The 12529-nt window shown below is 39.4% G+C and overlaps 1 protein-coding gene across 10 annotated transcripts in view; it reads right to left on the bottom strand.

Annotated features, from left to right (window-relative positions):
* PRRC2C (proline rich coiled-coil 2C) overlaps positions 1–11809 on the bottom strand; it is a 104715-nt gene extending 92906 nt beyond the window's left edge. For 7 of the 10 annotated variants that reach the window (XM_074222003.1, XM_074222005.1, XM_074222007.1 and 4 more), the window contains exon 1: positions 11651–11809. The gene's annotated coding sequence lies outside the window, so the exon portion shown is untranslated. The remainder of the gene's footprint in view (positions 1–11650) is intronic. The other 3 variants (XM_074222008.1, XM_074222009.1, XM_074222012.1) reach the window with 1 other exon arrangement.
* Positions 11810–12529: the final 720 nt, after the last annotated feature.

Raw genomic sequence — 12529 nt, 5'->3', positions numbered from 1 at the left:
GTCAAAATGGAAAGAAATGAAAAAAACCTGGAGATTCTTACCTAAGCCCGAATAGTTTAGGAAGGTCATTGTAACAATCTTCAAATACTTGAAAATACTGTCATGTAAGAGTCAATATAATTAAATTTAACACCCCTAGTAATACTGGGGGGAAAAACTAAGACCAATAGAAAGAAGTTATAAATATCTCAGTTCAATACAGGAAAGGATCTAAGTAGAATAAAATGGACTGCCTCCCAAAGCAGAGAGCTAACTATTCATTAAGAATCATTAACTATTTCCCAGGGCTGTATTAGATTTTTCTTTTCAGTAGAAAAACATAAACATAAATATAAATATTCCATTCCCAACCATTATAATTCTTTGAAAACTATATAATTCTATGAAAAAGTTTGTTACAATCCATCAGAAAAAAGTTGCTGCCATACACTGAATGCCTAAACTAAAAATAAATAACAAACTTAGAAAGTAAAGTATAATCATTTACTTTTGACAAAGTGTAAAATAAATTTGCTCAAAGGATGTTAATCATAAAGGCACAAAGGTTCAGACTGTTCTTTGAAACTGACACATACAAATTAAATTTGTGAAATAGAAGACAGGCTCTAAACAGATTTTAAAACAAAAGAAACAAAAAACCAAACAGTGAAACTTCAGCTTGATATCTAGGAGGGACTTTGGTTGAAGGTCTATCTGGGGGTAGAATAGGTGGGAGAGCTGGGAAGCCAGTAAGGCTTTTAGCCACCCTGCAGCTCAGTGGAGAGGGTCCCAAACCCAGGCCTCACAGCAAGATTCACTGGGAACACTGGGAACATCACAATGGAAAGCCTGGGATCAGGTCAATTTGACACCTCCTAGGAAAAATGACCAACTTGGAAAAATAGATTCAGGAAACATAATTTACAAATTATTGATCTACTGAAAGCCATGATCAGAAAAAAAGAGCCTGGGCAATCTTTCAGGAAATTATCATAGAAAACTGTCCTAATATCCTATAACAAGAAGAGAAAATAGTCCTTGAAAGAATCAATAGATCACTCCCAGAAAGATATTCCAAAATAAAAACTCCAAAGGAATATTGTAGAAAAATTTCAGAATTCTCAATTAAACGGGAAAACACTGAAAGCAGTCAAAAAAGAAACAATTTAGATACCAGGGAGCCACAGAGAGGTATTACACAGGACTCATCAGCTTCATGATTAAAGGATCAGAGAGCCTGGAATCTGATATTCCAGAGAGCAAAGGAGCTTGGATTACAACCAAGAATCAACTACCCTGCAAAATTCAGCATATTCTTTCAGGGGAAAAGAAGGATTTTCAACAAAATAGATGAGTTTTAAACTTACCAATCAATAAAAAGACTAGAATCAAACAGAAAATTTGATCTTCAAATACAAGAGATACATAAAGTTAAAGTAAAGGGAGGGAAAATGTTTATCAATAAGACTAAACTGGGGCAGCTAGGTGGCATAGTGGATAAAGCACTGGCCTTGGAGTCAGGAGTACCTGGGTTCAAATCTGGTCTCAGACACTTAATATTACCTAGCTGTGTGGCCTTGAGCACGCCACTTAACCTCATTTGCCTTGCAAAAACCTAAAAAAAAAAAAAAAAAAAAAAGACTAAACTGCATACGTCCCTACACAGGAAGACAATACCTGTAACTCTTGAAAATTGTACTTCTCTTAAGACAGTTAGTTGAAAGGAGAATACTTAGAGGGTGTATAAATTGTCTGTGATGTGATCAAACTTTTTGCTCTTGAGAATTATATTTCTATTGGGACAGTTGGAAGGGGAGTACAAGTATAAATTGATTACCATGCAAAGATGCTAATGGCTCTTGAGAATTATATGTACTTCAGGAGAGTTGAAAGGAGTATATACAATTAGGACATGGGAAAAGAAAAAGGATGATGCTGGAATAAGGTAGAGGCATTAAAGGATAAATAAAACCACATGAAAAAGCACAAAGAATCTAATATAGTAGAGGAAAAGAATATAGTAATATAGGAGAGGGTATGAGCACTGAGTAAATCTTACTCCCAACAGATTTGGTTCAAAGAGAAAATAAACCCAATTGGGTTTAGAAGGGCTTCCAAGTTATTTTGTATTAAAAATTTAAGCTTTTGTTATTCATTTTTACTCATCAAAAACCATTTAAAGAGTTTATTAAAACTATTACTAGGGGCAGCTAGTGGACCAGTGAATGGAGCACCAGTCCAGGCATCAGGAGGACCCAAGTTCAAATCTGGCCCCAGACAATAATTATCTAGCAGTGACTTTGGGCAAGTTACTTAACCCCACTGCTTTAAATAAATAAAATGTTAAAAAAAAACCATTACTAATTTATAAAATGTTTCATGTTATAAGTCATTTTGACTTTTAAAATATGCTAGAGAAGGCATTTCATTTTGCTGATGTTCATTTCTACAATTCTTTCTATATTCAAATAAGAAAACCAGACACACCATTCTTCAGATATGTGGTAATAACACCAATGAACAAAATCTACTTATCATGGTGTAGTGAGGAGTATTAAAATTTACCTGGACTAGTTATTATTATTGCTAATATTAACATTTATAATCCTGAGGTTAAAGTAGATGGCATTATGTCCATCTTACAGAAAATGAAAACTGAGTGGAAGAAATTATGTGATAGGACCATATAGCTCTTACCTGACGACTCAAATTTTCCTGACTCTCAGGTGTAGCACTCTATAAACTATAGCTGTCTCAATTTCTTGTGTTGTTACTTAACAAGAAAGGGATTTTTTACTAATCATGAGCCTGCAAAAAGGAAGTAATACATGAATAAGTGCTTTTGGAAAGAAATAATCTTTATTAAAGTGAGCTTCAGGGCAGCTAGGTGTTGTAGTAGAGCACAGCCCTAGAAGTCAGAAGGATCTGAGAAAAAATCTGGCCTCAGACAATAATTAACTAGCTTTGTGACCTTGGGCAAGTCACTTAACCCCATTGCCTTGCAAAAACTCAAAAAAATAAAGAATTAAAGTGAACTTGGACTTACTTTTCCCTGCTTGAAATTTCAAGATGATACTCCACTTGGCTGCCAAAGTGATCTTTAAAGTGTATGTTTAACCATGTAACATCCCTCCTCAGCCTCCCTAACTTGAACTCCAATAACTTTCTAATGTCTCTAAGTTCAAACATAAAATCTTCTGTTTGATTTTTTAAAACCTTTCTATACCAATATGAGCAGAAAGGACAATGATCAATGTTGGAAGGTATGTGGGAAATCTGGGACACTAAGGCATTGTTGGTGGAGCTGTGAACTCATCCAACCTTTCTGGAGAGCAATTTGGAATTATACCAAAGGGCAACAAAAATGAGCATACCTTTTGATCTAGCAATACCACTATTGGGTCGATAACCTGAAGAGATTATGAAAAAGGGTAAAAATATCACTTGTACAAAAATATTCATAGCAGCCCTGTTTGTGGTGGCAAAGAATTGGAAATTAAGTGAATGTCCTTCAATTGGGGGATGGCTTAGCAAACTGTGGTACATGTATGTCATGGAACACTACTGTTCTATTAGGAACCAGGAGGGATGGAAATTCAGGGAATCCTGGAGGGATTTGCATGAACTGATGCTGAACCAGAAAAACATTGTGCACCCTAACAGCAACATGAGAGTGATGATCAAGCTTGATGGACTTGGTCATTCCAACAGTGCAACAATCAGGGACAATTTTGGGCTATCAGTGATGAAGAATACTATCTGTTATCCAGAGAAAGAATTGTGGAGTTTGAACAAAGACCAAAGACTATTACCTTCAATTTAGGAAAAAAAAACCTGTTATCTTATTATGTAATTTTGTGATCTCTTATACTTTATTTTTCTTCCTTAAGGATATGATTCTTCTCTCATCACATTCAAGTGAGATCAATGTAGATCATGGAAGCAATGTAAAGACTAACTGCCTTGGGGGGGGCGCAAGAATTAGGGGAAAAATTGTAAAATTCAAAATAAAGTCTTTCTTTAAAAAAAAAACCCCAAAACCTTTCCATAACTGGACCCTACAATTCACCTCGCACATTCCAGCAGTGTTCTAACTTATGTGTAACTTAGTTGTTTATAGGACATCTTGGACTGACTGACTTACAATCAAAGTGTTGTTGGAAAAAAATAATCTTTACTGAAGTGGGCTGTTTCACCAACCTAGCTCATTGTCTCCTAATATGGAGTTTAATCCATTATGATGGGCAGTTTAAAATGTCTGTATTTATGTTTTGTTGGGATAATTTTAGGAACTGAATGGAATATGGGGTAAGGGAAAAGTGAGTCAAGGTTGATTTAGTTATAAATTTGAAGGACTGAATGAATAGTGATATACTTGACAGAAACAGAGAAATTAGGAAAAGGGGTTATCATTTTAGGGAAAGGTAATAAGTTCTATTTTGGAAATGTTTACTAGGTAAGGGTACTGAGGTGGTACAGTGGATAAAGCAGTGGATCTGGAGTAGACTAATCTTCCAAATCAGGCCTCAGACCCTTACCAGTTGTGTGATTCTGTCTGCTTCAGTTTCCTTATCTGTAAAAGAATATGAATAATTAATGGCAAACTACTTAGGGACCTTTTCCCAAAAAAACCCAAATGAGGTCAAATCAGACATGACTGAAAAACAACTGAAAAAAGTTAAGCCAATATGCATTTATTAAGTTCCTAGGACAAGTGGCAGACCTCAAGAAACTAACATTCTAATGAGGATGGCATGTAAACAACTATGTATACTATAACACAGCTGGAATGTGAGTTGGATTGTAGGATCAGGTTATGAAAAGGTTTTAAAAATCAAACAGAGGATTTTATGTTTGAACTTAGAGACATTAGGAAGTCATTGGAGTTCAAGTAGGGAGGCTGAGGAGGGATGTTACATGGTTAAACACTTTTAAAGATCCCTTTGGCAGCTGAGTGGAGTATCATCTTGAGATTCCTAGCAGAGAAATCAACCAAAAAGCTACTGAAATAGTCCAGGCAAGAGGTGATGTCAGGAGAGAAAAGGACAAATAGACATTTTGAAGATAGATACAGGGATTTGGAAATCACCTTTGTTAAGATAATAAATGAACTCAGAAAGCTATTAAGGTCATGAAGATGGAAGGGCTGACTAGAACAGAAGATATATAATGATCTAACAAAAGAGACTGAGAAAAAATAGTAAGGGAGATAGAAGTCCCAGGTAAAAGCAGTTAGAGATTCAGTAAATAGCTTAACAGTGTCGAACCCCTGGAAAGGTCATATATAAGGATTATGGATACTGAATTTGGTGACAGAGAGATCACTGGTAACTTTGAAGAGAGCAGTTTCAGTTCAAGTGGTCAGATCTAAAGGAAATACTTTGCAAGAAAAAGAACTGTAGATATTCCTATAGATTAAAAATTAAATTGATCAAGTATAACCTTTCACAGTTTTATAACTATGCAGTTAACTGAGCATTATCAATCATTATTATCAATCAATGAATAAGCATTTAATGTATGCCAACCATGTGCCTAGGTACTAGGTACATAAAAGTAAAAATGAAACAATACTGTTGATAAGAGTTTACATTCTATCAATAAAATTTTCTATTTTTAACTGTCAGATAATGGCCTCTTCTTAATTCAAAATTTGGTGGCACTCTGGAAATCACAGATCATGATATACAGTATCCAAATAAGTGAACCTTCCAAACACGATAATTATAGCTAACAGAGGCACTTTTTCTTCCCTCAAAACAGAATTTTCCTAACTCTTTGGAGGATTTGTATGTTGAATATTCCAATTATGGAAAATCAACAATTGTTTTTATTCCTTAAAGTATTACCTTTAAGGATACCTTCTCTTGGGGCAGCTAAGTGGCGCAGTGTGTAGAGCACCGCCCTGGAGTCAGGAGTACCTGAGTTCAAATCCAGTCTCAGACATATAATAATTACCTAGCTGTGTAGCCTTGGGCAAGCCACTTAATGCCATTTGCCTTGCAAAAACCTTAAAAAAAAGATATCTTCTCTCAATTTTCAAAATACTATATATAAATTTTTGCCTCATTTCATTCCTCACCTCTTCCTTCCTAAGTCAATTTTTATCACAAATTTTTGTTTCCCAATACCATATATAAATGTATCTGTATGTATTTTCTGCGTTTTTATCCCTCAAGTTTGTCAGATCTCTATTCTAGAGAATTAAAGCACATCATAAAGGTCTGTAAAATTCACACACTGATTTTTAGTGGCAATAATTCACTTAACTAGTTCAAATCATACAGGATAAATTTCCAATCTAAATTATAATTAAAATTTTAAATGATCACTAAGTACTTTCTGCACTAATTCTGGTAAACACAATGATTTTCAGCTAATCACAAAATTTAACTCATAATACTATAAACAGTAGTTTCATCTTTATCCAACTATGCCAATCTAGCTCTGCAATATTTTGAGCATTTGCTCTCATCTTAGACTTCTCTATATCAGAGATTATGTGCATGTGTGTGTGTGTGAGGGAACACTTAAGCAATCTGAAATGGTACACATACCCAGTCACTCACAAATTTCATGGACCCCAGATTAAGAACCCCTGAACTATAGTTTCACTGCCTTTAATTAGCTTACTGATTAGGATCATTAAAAAAAGGTGCAAAAACAAAAGCAAAGCAAACATATGTAATCTTCAGGAATAACAATTACAAATTAGGAAAAAGTCTCACAAACACTCTCCTATCCTTTCCTATCCCTCTCCTTCTGCTGAAAAGCTAATTATTTTGTGTTCTATATACCCATGGACAGTTAGTCAGGTGGCACAGTGGACCCATACAGTATCAAGTCTAGAATCAGTAAGATATGAGTTCAAATTTTGCCTCAGACACCTCCTAGCTGTGTGACCCCTGGACAAATCACAACCCTTTCCCTCATTTATAAAATGAGCTGAAAAAATGAAATGACAAACCATTTTATTACCTTTACCAACAAAACCTCCAATGAGGTCATAAAAAGCTGGACATGACTAACACCATATACTCATCCTTTCTCATAGGGTTTAGAGGGGTTTTTTGCATCTCTTATCTAAACTTCAAGTTAAAAAAAAAGTAAAGCACATGGACAAAACTTCAATGGACTTGATTACTCCTCCCAACTACCATTTTACTACTTTTTTTCATAGCATAACACTTCTCAACTGAATCAATTACTTCTACTTCCTCATTATTTGTTCCATTCTTTGACTTTCAATTACATGTGGTGGTGGTGGTAATTTGGTGAGACAATGGGGTTAGGTGACTTATTTAAGGTTACATAGCTAGTACCAAGTGTCTGAAGTCCAATTTGAACTCAGATCCTTAGCACGCCCCCCCACTCCCCATTCTTTGATTTTTATTCTTAAAACTTTCTCAAAACCGTTTTTTTTTAGGTTTTTGCAAGGCAAATGGTAAGTGGCTTGCCCAAGGCCACAGAGGTAGGTAATTATTAAGTGTGTCTGAGACCAGATTTGAACCCAGGTACTCCTGACTCCAGGGCCAGTGGTGCTTTTTCCACTGCGCCACCTAGTTGCCCCCAAAACAGTTTTTAAAATGACCTGTATGGTCTTTTCTGGTCATTATTCTCTACTACATGGAAGACACATCTTTTAAAACTTTCCTCTCTTGTCTCTATCTTATCATTGTGTCATTGTCTTTTTTGTTTTAAATGTCATCATTTATTTGCTAGTCACACACATGCATACTTGCAATAAGCACTTCAAATACAGGACTAAGTACCCATTGATCTTTTCCTTTGGTCATTCTCTAGGAGGCCTACTCAGCTCTCCCTCCATTATCTACAAATGTCTAACCTAAGGATGGTTCTTCCTCTGATCAACCTTTATTTTTACTTAGAAATAATTCCATGGAAGGTTCTTTTCAGCTGCCGGCTATATTACTAAAACAACCTAGCGCCACAAATTTACAGTTAGAAGGGAATTTAGAAATCTTCCAGCTCTGTCCAAGACCTTTGACAGAAGAGAAAAAGAAGGCCTAAAGAGGTTCTTGTGATCTGGTCATTGTCCCACAATTAAGTGGCACCATAGTGATTCAAACCTCAGTGCTGACTTCAAATCCAGAGCTCTTTCCTCTACACTAGACTTGCAATTCTAATCCTTCACTTCATCCTACTGCTAGAATAATTTTGAACCAACACTGCCTATAAGCAGGCATCATTTCTGGGCTCAGAAATCCAGTTAATTGCTAAATATTTCCAAACTTAGATCATCAACTTTTAGAGAACAGGGGTCACATTTTACTTTTATATCCTCCAAAGAACTTTGTATCATTTTTATTCAGTAAGTATTTAAAACAGTGTTTGTTAAATGAACAAATTCCTCTGCCTGGCATTCAAGGTCTAAGTCATACTGAAAATATAATTTTCTGAAATATCCTTACCCAAAAAAACCCTTAATACACTACAGTCAAGTTACCCCATTTGCTAAACACTAAATAAATTTTTCTCATTTTCTAGAGACCTGTTTATCTGCCCTTCCCCTTCACTTGGAATGTTTCTATTTCTTAAAATCAGTCCACATCACTATTTCAAAACCAGACTCAAAATTCACTTCCTATAGTATATAACTTGATCTTTCTTATTTGTTAATTCCTTAACAAGTCCCTTTGCCACACACACACACAGAATTTGTACAAGAGGCAACTATGTGGATTTTTTTGTACTGGATGTTTAAACTAAAAGTTTCCCACAACCAGGAAGCACCATTCATTACTTTCTGGCATGAGCATCAAGTGAAGAGAAGACACTTTATTAACCTAAGTAAAAACTAGTAAGTCATAACGAATGCAAAGCAAATCACTTAATTTAATATAAAGGTAAATATTAATTATCTTAAGACATGACTTTTAAAAATGATCCTTAGAGCAATGGAAAGACTCAAGATCGGTGTACGCTAGAAGTGACATAAAAGGCATCAAGAATATATATAAGGCCAATCATGTAGAAAGAATGAGAACCACTCTAGGACCTAAGAAATATTAAAAGAACCAGAATCTTCAGCTTCCTGAATGGACAATTTACAGAGTCAAGAATCACTAGGAGTAATTAAGGAAAGGGCATTACCTATGTATGAGGTCACAGATTCACTGGGGCTCACAGATGGCACTTTGTCCATTATCTTTTACCACCACCATAGGGAAAAACACAAGTAGGGTCAACCCACCTACATTTTATAGGTTGAGAAAGATACAAAATAACTTTGGCTTACATCATCAATACACAGTCTACAAGCATTATGTAGCACCTACTATGGATCAGGTGTGGTGCTAAGTTTGTGCTAATTTCAAGGAGCTCACATTATAATGAAGAAAACAACTGCAAAAAGCAACTGTACAAAGCAACTGCATACATATAAGATACAAATAGGGTAAACTGAAAGCAATAGTCCCTAAAAAAAACCCACTAAAAAATAATGTTCTCCTAATTAGAATTCATTAGACATCTACAATGCCAGGCACTCGGTAGATTGGGGGGGGGGGGAGATAAAACTCCCTACTCTTGTGATGGCATGTATACATAATATCTATACAAAATGAATGAGAATTTGGATAAGTGGGGAAAGTAAAGAAAACAGAAGTCTCATTTAGGAGGATGGATTTGAGCTTAGTTTTTTGAAGAAAATAAAAAGAGCATTCCAAGCAAGTGAGAAAGCCTGTGCAAAGACAAGGAATTTGATGCGTGAGAATAGCACAAAGGCCAGTTTGGCTGTATATCAGCATGTGAAGGGAAATACCTATGAGACTGCAAAGTAAGTTGGAGTCAGGTTGACTGACTTTAAAACCAAGAGAAGTTTGTATTTGGTTTTAGAGGTAATAGAAAGCCACTGAAATTTCTCGAACAAGGCTTTAGGAGAATCACGATGACAGGTACAAGAAGGTAACGGTCCATAACAACAAACAGTCCAACAACAACAAAAAATATCAAACAATTTGCAGTGAAGAAGAGAGACTTGAGATATATAAACCAATTAAGGGGGTGACTGAAATCATCTAGGCCTTATATGTCAGAGAAGAGGATAAAAGATGTAATGTGGCAGAAGATCAAATCAGGTTTATCAATTTTGTAAAAAAAATATTTTCATACAGTAAATAAAGAAGTTATTTCTCCCCATACTTTTCTAAAGTTAAGCTGAGTTGTCAGCACCAATAAAACTAGTCAGAAATGGAAAGTATAATGACTCAGAAAACCAACACATTAAGTGTCAGATACCTAAGTAACATAGTTAATGTATACTCAGATGAACTTTTCACAATGTGACAAGTATCCATTTAGTGGGAATAGATTAGTCATAAGGCAGTTAGCCCCGACTTTAAAATTCTTTAAGACTAAGAACACTCTTCTTTACCAACTATACTGCATGCCTTGTTACCATAAATATAATCTTAAAGTCATCATCTGCTGTTACCCAAGTGACTCACTTTCAAGTCAATGCTCAACTGCTAATGTCTCGTAAGGAAAAAAAAATCTAACTTTTGATTAAGTCTTTGGAAATAAATAAATATTTATACCAGAAAATTAGAAACTAGTGAAGGAGGAATGGAAAAGGGTTAAAAAGAATAGAACTACTTCAAAACTAATGGGGCCACATTTTCAAGTGGATAAAAATCTGAACAGTAGGATGTTGTTAGTTAAATAAGCATAAAAGAGATTCCAGAAGGAGGGGGACTGATCAGTGAAAATAGGTTAATTAAGGGTTAACGAGGCATAAATGAGGGATGAAGGCAAGAAAGTGGAGATCTTTTTAAGGCCTTGTTAAATACTTTTACCAGCTAAAAGTAAACTTGAAATTTAAAGATAGGAAACTGCTTCACAGAGTAAGCTCTGAAAGGAATTTATTTTAACCTAAATCAGGAATTTTTTAAAAAGAAGCACTGTTACTTTGAAACTGATCAAGTGCAAAGGCCTTCCTCCTCCCCAAAATCAAATCTTTTGTTTTGCTTTAAATTTTTCCCCCCAACTCATCTTCACTGAACTGATCCCGAAACCCAACTGTTCTCCTTGAATATTAAGTTACAGTTCGCATTTGCTAAATTTTACAGCATTTCTGGACCCAACAGTTCATCAAATCTTAAAACTGATCACTAATCTCAAGTCTGCGCCACCCCCCCCCCCAAAAAAGGGCTTAGAAGGAGATTTGCCCAGTCCTATACATGAAGCGGATGAGCAGAACTGTGGGCCGCATTTCTCCCTTTCTCTCGGGCGGTCTCTTGCAGCCCGCTCGGCTCCCTTCCCCAGTCCTCCGCCGTCGCTTCTGGCCCCAGCCCAGCCGGGCCGGGCTCCGGAGCCCCGGGGAGAGGCGGGGTCCGCCACGGCCCCCGGCACGCGCGGCCCGGCCCGGCCCGGCCGGCACGCCGCGCCTTTGTCGGAAGCCGGGCCGCTCCCCCGAGGGGCTGCACAGGCCTGGGGCGCCCGGCGGAAGCGGCTCGGCCCGGGCCGCCCGGGGGGCGCCTCTCCCCCGACCCTCCCCCCCGGAAACGGCCCGGCCCGGGCCCCGCTCGCCCCGCGGGCCCCGCTTCCCGCTTCCCGGGCCGCGGAGGCCCGGCCCCGGCCTAGGAGTAGGGGCGCCCCGCACCCACGCGGCCGCCGCCGCCCTGCCCTCCCCGCCGCGCAGGCTCCTTACCGGCCGGTGTGGGTGGGAGGGAAGGCGGGCTGTGTGCGTGTGTGCGCCCGCGCACTGGCCTCCGCCCGGCGCCGGCCCGGGAGCGGAGAGGGTCCGGGGGAGGCGGCCGGCGGGTCCCTGAGCCCGGAAACCAGAGGCCGCCCTCGGACAAACCGACCCAGCGCGGCCGCCGCTTCCAGTAAAGGAGAGCGAGAGAGCGAGGGACGGGCAAGATGGCGGACGGCCAGCCCGGGCGTCGCACGTCATCCCGCCGGCGCAGGCGCGGCGCAGGCGCGGCCCGAGCCCGGCCGGGTCACGTGGGGACGCGGCGGGGGGCGGGGCCGGGAGCCCGGGGAGCGCGAGGTGGCCCGGGGCCGCCGCGGGGCTCCCGGCCTCCCGCTCGCCTCCGCGCCGCGCTGGGGGACTCTCCCGTTGACCTTTTCTTTCAGAAATTCCGTTTAGCCTTCACGCCATTTGCCCCCCCGAAGTCGGTCCAGCGGCGAGACCCGAGTCGGGCCCGGCCGGGCTGGCCTTCCTGGGGATGTCCGATCCCGGCTCGGCCCCACTGTGCGGCCCCGGCCGGGCCGGCCCGAGACAAAGAGGACTCGATTCACCGGCTCGAAACAAAGTATCCATTTGGAAGGGTTAATGGGGCGGGGAGAAAACCAAGGAACGAGAGGTCTCCTCTGCGGGGTGCTCCGGGCCGCTCCGGGGGCCCCAGGGACTTGGGTTTAAAAGTGGCCTTTGAAACACGATGGGTGGCCCTGGAGTCAGGAGGACCTGGGTTCAAATCCGACCTCAGACACTTAATAATGACCTAGCTGTGTAGCCTCTGGGCAAGCCACTTAACCTCATTGCCTTGCAAAAAAACTAGAAAAAAAGAAACAGGATGAGGGGTGG

This window comes from Macrotis lagotis, chromosome 2, assembly GCF_037893015.1.
Source record: "Macrotis lagotis isolate mMagLag1 chromosome 2, bilby.v1.9.chrom.fasta, whole genome shotgun sequence".
NCBI lineage: Eukaryota > Metazoa > Chordata > Mammalia > Peramelemorphia > Peramelidae > Macrotis > Macrotis lagotis.
Note: the sequence above shows the minus strand (reverse complement) of the source record. Positions and strands in the feature narration are given on the sequence as shown.